General features: G+C 41.3%; 1 long non-coding RNA gene across 4 annotated transcripts in view; it reads right to left on the reverse strand.

The window, feature by feature from the left end:
* Window positions 1–288: 288 nt before the first annotated feature.
* The window catches only part of LOC115278041, an 11,034-nt gene continuing 3,915 nt past the window's right edge, over window positions 289–7,407 (reverse strand). For 2 of the 4 annotated variants that reach the window (XR_003902661.1, XR_003902660.1), the window contains exons 3-6: window positions 6,872–7,020; window positions 3,315–3,386; window positions 887–935; window positions 289–536 (exon numbers count right to left, since the gene is read on the reverse strand). This is a non-coding gene — a long non-coding RNA (uncharacterized LOC115278041). Of the gene's footprint in view, window positions 537–886; window positions 936–2,627; window positions 2,734–3,314; window positions 3,387–6,871; window positions 7,021–7,407 lie in introns of all 4 variants that reach the window. The other 2 variants (XR_003902662.1, XR_003902663.1) reach the window with 2 other exon arrangements.

Raw genomic sequence — 7,407 nt, forward strand, 5'->3', positions numbered from 1 at the left:
GTCTGACTTTGGCTCAGGTCATGATCTCACGGCTCATGAGTTCAAGTTTTGCATCAGGCTCACTGTTGTTACTGCAGAGCCCACTTCAGATCCTCTATCCCCCTCTCTCTCTGCCCTGCCCCCACTCATTCTCTCTCTCTCCCTCTCTCTCTCTCTCTCTCTCTCTCTCTCTCTCTCTCTCTCTCTCAAAAATAAATATGTAAAAAAGAAAATTCTGGAATAATACCAATCTTCTTACATGTTGTAATAGCTCTGTCTGCCATAACAAAATTCCATAAACTCAGTGGCTTAAACAGTAGAAATTTATTTTCTCACAGTTCTGGACACTGGCAAGTCCGAGGTCAAGGTGCCAGCTGATTTAGTCTGTGGTGAAAGCACTCTGCCTGCTTGGCAGATGGCTGCCTTCTTGCTTTTCTCACCTGGCCCGGGATGGGGATGGGGGTATCTCTTCTGCTGCTTCTGCTTCTGCTTCGAAGGCGATCATTCATATCGGATTAGGGCCTCACCCTTAGGGCTTCATTTAACCTTAATTAGTCCTTAAAAGCCCCATCCCCAATACAGACACATTGAGGGTTTAGAACTTCAATATATGAATGGGGGGCACACATTCAATCTATAGCACATACATATGTTTGTGTGTTTTCCAAGTTTGTAAAAACAGCAGTCAGTATTTGTATCATTGGTCTTTAAAAAACAGAAATGGAAAGAAAGGGGATCTCCTGAAGATATTTTGAAGAAAGATATTACAAGAGTTAGTGTTGACCAAGAGGAATGTTAAACTGCTCCCCACACTGAAGCCAAGGGGTCTGGGAGCCCTTTCATCGCTGTGATATATTCGTTTGGAAGCGGACCAGTGTGAAGGCTAAGACAGTTTCTCTGGTTTTACCTGAAGTGTGACTCGGTCTCAGTGTCTGCAGGAGAAGCCGTGAGGACAACTAAAAAAACAAGCACCAAAAAAAATAAAAAAATAAATAAATAAAAAATAAAAAAAAAAAACAAGCACATGGGTCAGGTTATATCAAGGTCAGAAGCCTAGTCATACTGGAGTTGAAGCTTTGTCTGACCACCCAGCCAGAATGATTTCTTTCTCCCCAGAATTGATGGAGCAACAGGCTTCAACACTCATTTGGCACATCTGTATTCATTCATTCATTCATTCATTCATTCATTCCAACATGTTTCCTGAATGCCCTTTGTCTAGGATCATTCAGAGGGAGAAGAAAATGGACCAGATTTGAGGAATGGGCGAGGCGCGGGGAAATAGGCAGATGCAGAGAGAGTGGAGACTAACTCCGAAACTAGGGGCTTTTCCCTCCTAGATTTAGAGTTACTTTCAAAACTATATACCTGATTCTTAGTATCTTTTGCACAAATAAAAAGCATTCCTGCCTTCCTTTGCCCCTCCAAAAATCTCAGTATAAATATTAAAACAGAAAAATACATTTGGCAAACAGGTGCCAAGCACAAATCTTGGAGAGAAGATTGAACATCTCGTTTTTTCCCCCTCTTGATAATGAATCCATTTTGGAGTGTAAATTTTGAACTAACCTCTTAATTTCACTACAGCCACTCTAAGGTAATAGGGGGGAAAATGGTAAGTTTCTGGATCTGATTCTTCCTTTCCAAGTACAAATTATTTTAAGAACATAAATTACAGTTTACTTATTTTTTTCCAGAGAATGCATTAAGGAGGAAATTAAGTTGGAAAACATCATGGCAATAATTTTCTACATGTAGATAAGCACTGAGAGTAGAACTATATTAGGAAAAGTGAATGGCTTGGATGTATACTATACCATAGTACTATAATACTATAATGAAGAGCTTATCAAACTTTAGGTAAGGCCAGAATGAAGGAAGGACTTTTTATCTATTTATTTATTTATTTATTTATTTTTAAATTGACCTGAAGGAGCCCGTAAGCTACTCAGTTGGTAAAGCATGTGACTCTTGATCTTGGGGTCATGAGTTCAAGCCCACATTGGGCATACAGCTTACTTTAAACAAAAAATTAAGGTAAAATTAAACATTAAAAAAATTTTTTTTATTTTTGAGAGACAGAGACAGCATGAGCAGGGGAGGGTCAAAGAGAGGGAGACACAGAATCCGAAGCAAGCTCCAGGCTCTGAGCTGGCTGTCAGCACAGAGCCCGATGCGGGGCTTGAACCCACAAACTATGAGATCATGATCTGAGCCAGAGCCAGAAGCCGGACACTTAACCGACTGAGCCACCCAGGTGCTCCAAAATTAAACATTTTAAAGTGACCAATTCAGTAGCACTTAATATATTCACAATGTTGTGAGCAGGGGAGGAGCAGAGAGAGAGAGAGAGAGAGAGAGAGAGAGAGAGGGAGGGAGAGAGAAGACTCCACGTTATCAGGTGCAGAGCCCGACACAGGGCTTGAACTCACAAACCGTGGGAACATGACCTGAGCTTAAATCAAGAGTCAGTCACTTGACTGACTAGCCCACCCGGGCATCCTCAGCATGTGTACTCTTATATGATACATGGATGTGGTGATGGAGAAGAGAGAAAGCTTTTTATCTCGCGTAGCCTGATACTGGAATATTTCAAAACAACTATTTTTATCTCAACCATCTGGGTATCTCCATCTCTAAATGTTTACCTTGTTCATTTATGAGTTGACTTAATGTTTGTATTCCATTCATTGTGTCTGTCCAGTTTGTCTGTAAGCGTGAATGAGCACCAGCCTGTCTGCCCTGCATTGTAAACTGTTAGAGAAGAGGCAAGGTTTAGCTAATTCTGTGAATCAGTTAGCATGGTATAGCACCACACACAATGGGGGATTTAATAAGAGCATTTATTCTGGTCTTTGGGAAGAGGCTTAGTACCTGCCATCACTTCTCAAAAGGGTGGAGAAAGTTGACTTGACCTACTTTCCATATGTTGTTAGCCAAGGAGCATATGCTGAATATGATAGCTCAGGTCTGCTGCTGCTGTCTATTGGTAAATGTGTGGTGCAATAAGAAATATACTTGGCCTTTGTCCCTGGTTCATGGCACAGAGCTAAACGGGTGGAATTTCCTGATTGCAATGTATTTTGTTATTTTTTTAATGTTTATTTATTTTTAAAGAAGAGAGAGACAGAACGTGAGCAGGGGAGGAGACAGAATGCAAAGTGGGCTCCAGGCTCTGAGCTGTCAGCACAGAGCCTGACTCAGGACTTGAACTCACAAGCCAAGGGATCATGACCTGAGCCAAAGTCAGATGCCACCCAGATGCCCTCTGTATTTAGTTATTTTTAAGGAGTCCCGTGTGAGCACATCTGAGTTTATACCAGTGAATGACTTACGTGGGGCCCTGGATCACCTCGTGACGGGGCTGGTCACCAGAAAGCTGGAGGTTGGTTATCTTCTTTTTTTTCCTGTAGGTAAAAAAATTTCTTGTGGGATTTTTGTTGGGGAAAGGTGACATGCTGATTCTAAATTTACATAGAGTTCCTCAATCTTTTTTTTTTTTTAAACTGGTTTCTAGTTTAATTCCACTGGCACCGTCTGATTGCTATTCTTTAAATTTGTTAAGGTGTGCTTTATGGCCCAGAATATAGTTTGTCTTGGTGAATGTTCCATGTGAGCTTGAGGAAAATGTATATTCTGCTCTTGTCGGATAAAGTAGTCTATAGGTGTCAATATATCCAGTTGATTAATGATGTTGGTGAGTCAGCTGTGTCCTTACTGCTTTTCTGCCTGCTGGATCTCTCCATTTCTGAGAGAGGGGTGTTGAAGTCTCTAATTGTGATAGTCGATTCATCTCTCTAGGTCACAGTGCTGAAAAAGAGAGTTAGGTTGTTTCTGGAGGCTGATTTCAGAGTATAGAGATGAAGGAACTTTTTTTTAAACTAGAAAAGACATTTGTAACCACATGGATGGACCTTGAGGACATTATGCTAAGTGAGAAAATCAGAGAAAGACAAATACTGTATGATATCTTCCATGTGGAATTTTTAAAAAGTCCTAAGAGTAGAGAGTCAAATGATGATTACAGGGGGGGGGAGGGATGGGAGAGATGTTATTTATTTATTAAAAAATGTTTTTCATGTTTATTTATTTTTGAGAGAGAGAGAATGGATGAGGAGCAGAGAGAGACGGAGAGAGATAGAATCCCAAGCAGGCTTTGCACAAAGCTGGATGTGGGGCTCAAACCTACAAATTGTGAGATCATGACCTGAGCTGAAGTCAGACACTCAACCAACTGAGCCACCCAGTTGCCCCAAATTGTTATTTAAATGTATATACTGGCAACTAGCAGATGAATAAGTCCAGGAGAACTAAAACACAACACAATGATTATAGACAATGACAGTATTATAAACATTAAACTTGGTAAGAGGCTAGGTCTTAATTGTTTACAAGACTAGAAGAAATGATAATTATTTGACCGACAGAGGTGTTAGCTAATGCTACAATAACAATCATTGAGATATCAATGTATCAAATCAATATGTTGTACACCTTAAATTTATACAATGTTGTATATCAAATATATCTCATAAAAAAGATAAATATATGTGAGTGTATTTTTATTTATTTATTTTGAGAGCAAGAGTGTGTGAGGGGGTAGGGGCAGAGAGAGAATCTCAAGCAGGCTCTGCACTGTCAGCACAGAGCCCACTGTGGGGCTTGAACTCAGGAACCACAGAATTATGACCTGAGCCAAAATCAAGAGTCAAACACCACCCAGACTCCTTAAGAGTGTATTTTTAAAAATTTTTAATGTTTATTTTTGAGAGAGAGAGAGAGAGTGCCACTGGGAGGGGCAGAGAGCGAGAGGGACAGAGGATCTGAAGGGGGCTCCATGCTGACAGAGGCAAGCCCGGCGTGGGGCTGGGACTCACGAACCATGAGATCATGACCTGAGTCAAAGTTGGATGCTCAATCAACTGAGCCACTCAGGTGTATTTTTTTTAATGTTTTATTTATTTTTGATACAGAGAGAGACAGAACATGAGAGGGGGAGGGGCAGAGAGAGAAGGAGACACAGAACCGGATGCAGGCTCCAGGGTCTGAGCTAGCTGTCAGCACAGAGCCCGACGCGGGGCTCGAACCGACGAACGTGAGATCTGACCTGAGCCGAAGTCGGAGGCCTAACCGACTGAGCCACCCAGGCGCTCCTCAGGTGTATTTTAACACAGGCATGATGAATAAAATTACTTTGATTGTGTAGAGTTTTATCCTAAAACTAGAGAATGAGAAGTAGAATACTGAGTATACATTTCTATTTCTTTAGCAGTCTTGCCACTTGTAGTGAGTGGAATGGTGGCCCTCGGAAGGACGGGTTCACCCAGAATGTGCAAATGTGACCTTATTTGGGGAAAGGATCATTACAATTAAGTTAGGGATCTCAAGATGAAATCATCCTGGATTATATGGGTGGGCCTTAAATCCAATGACTGCTGTCCTTTTTTTTAACTGAAGTATGATTGACATACAACATGTTTCAGGTGTGCAACATAATGTGACATTTGTATATATTGCAAAACGATCATCACAATAAGTCTAGTCAACGTCTGTCACCACATAGAGTTACGGAGTTTTTTCTTGTGGTGATAACTTAAAAAAAATTTATTTATTTATTTTGGGAGGCGGGGGAGGAGCTGAAAGACTGGAAGAGAGAGAATCCCAAGCAGGCTCCGTGCTGTCAATCTTAGAAGCATCAGATCATGACCTTAGCTGAAGGCAGAAGCTTAACTGACTGAGCTACCCAGGTGCCCCTCAACACAGTACTTTTAACTCTAGTTGTCATGCTGTATATTATATCCCCATGACTTATTTATTTATTTATTTATTTATTTTTTCCCCCCATAACTTAATTTATTTTGTAACTGGAAGTTTGTACCTTTTGGCCACCTTCACCCATTTCACCCATCCCCCACCCCAATGACCAGTGTCCGCATAAGAAGAGATATGGTACACATAAAAGTAATACCTGTTATGTATCAATTATACCCCAGTAAAACTGGGCAGGGGGAGAAAGGAGAGAATACAAATGGCCAGCTGTAGGAAGACGGGGAGTCAGAAACCCTGAGGGATGCGGCCATAACCAAGGAACCGCCTACTCCACCGGAAGCCGGAAGAGGCAAAGAAGGACTCCCTTAGAGGCTTTGACAGATGCCCAATCCTGCCAACACCTTCAGTTAGGACTTCTGGTCTCCAAAGCTGTGAGAGAATAGGTTCTGTTGTTTAAAGCCACCAAGTTTGCAGTTGCTTGATTATGGCAGCCACAGGAAACCAATATACCACATCTTTTTTTTTTTTTTAATTTTTAACGTTTGTTTATTTTTGAGAGAGAAACAGAGCACGAGGTGGGGAGGGGCAGAGAGAGAGGGAGACACAGAATCCGAAGCAGGCTCCAGGCTCTGAGCTGTCAGCCCAGACAGTTCGAATCCAGGAACTGAGAGATCATGACCTGAACCGAAGTCGGACGCTCAACCAGCTGAGCCACCCAGGTGCCCCCAATATGCCACTTCTGACATTTTCATTTATTCTGAAATGAATAGAGGAGTAGTAATACAGGCAAGCATAGCACTGGGCTGGATATAGAAGATTTGAGAGCTATTCCCATTTGCATCGCTGCCGCATTATGCCTCAGGCAACTGGGCTCACTTCTGTGGCTCAGCTTCCCAAGGCTTGAAAAGGAAACCCTGGCCCTTTCAGCCTACTCATGGGGATCAAGGGGGAGGAGGAAAGCCTGTAAAATGCTCCAACTTACTTTAGAGGATTATAAAATAGCCCCACATTATTTGTTTTACTCTCTAGAAAACAGTTTAAAGTTCTGTTTCACGTATGGCATCCAGATTCTTCTACCATTCAGCAAAGTGTGAGACATAAGCTTTAAGTTAATAATCATTACCTCTGTTTCACAGGTGGAGATACTTAAGGGAGAAGCAGGTTATATGTTCAAGTTGGCCAAGTAATTCACCAGCAGAATTCCAAAAAGATTCTGAGTCCCAGATGAAATGATTCTGTGGAACCATCTGTTCTCCAGCTGTATGGACAGTTCTATAAAATGCAGTAAGTATTGTTGAAACTATTTTTCCCATCGCAGAAGTCAATCAGACATCTGGAATTCAGATAAGACCTGACTTAAACATTCCAATGAAGAAATGCTTTTTCATTCTACTGGCGAGTAGATTTTATGCCCTATCTATAACTTTGGTATTTGTAAGTGCAGGTTGAGGATCGTTAGACAACCCTTCTAAGTCATGAAATTTAAGCAACAACCACAAAGAAGATGAATTACATTGGGTAAAATAGTTACATTTGTGAAGGTGACAGTTCTGTCAAATCAGATCCAATTTTCAGATACTTTTTTAAAATGTTTTATTTATTTTTGAGACAGAGCATGAGTGGGTTGGGTCAGAGAGAGAGGGAGACACAGAATCTGAA

Source organism: Suricata suricatta, chromosome 14 (assembly GCF_006229205.1).
Source record: "Suricata suricatta isolate VVHF042 chromosome 14, meerkat_22Aug2017_6uvM2_HiC, whole genome shotgun sequence".
NCBI lineage: Eukaryota > Metazoa > Chordata > Mammalia > Carnivora > Herpestidae > Suricata > Suricata suricatta.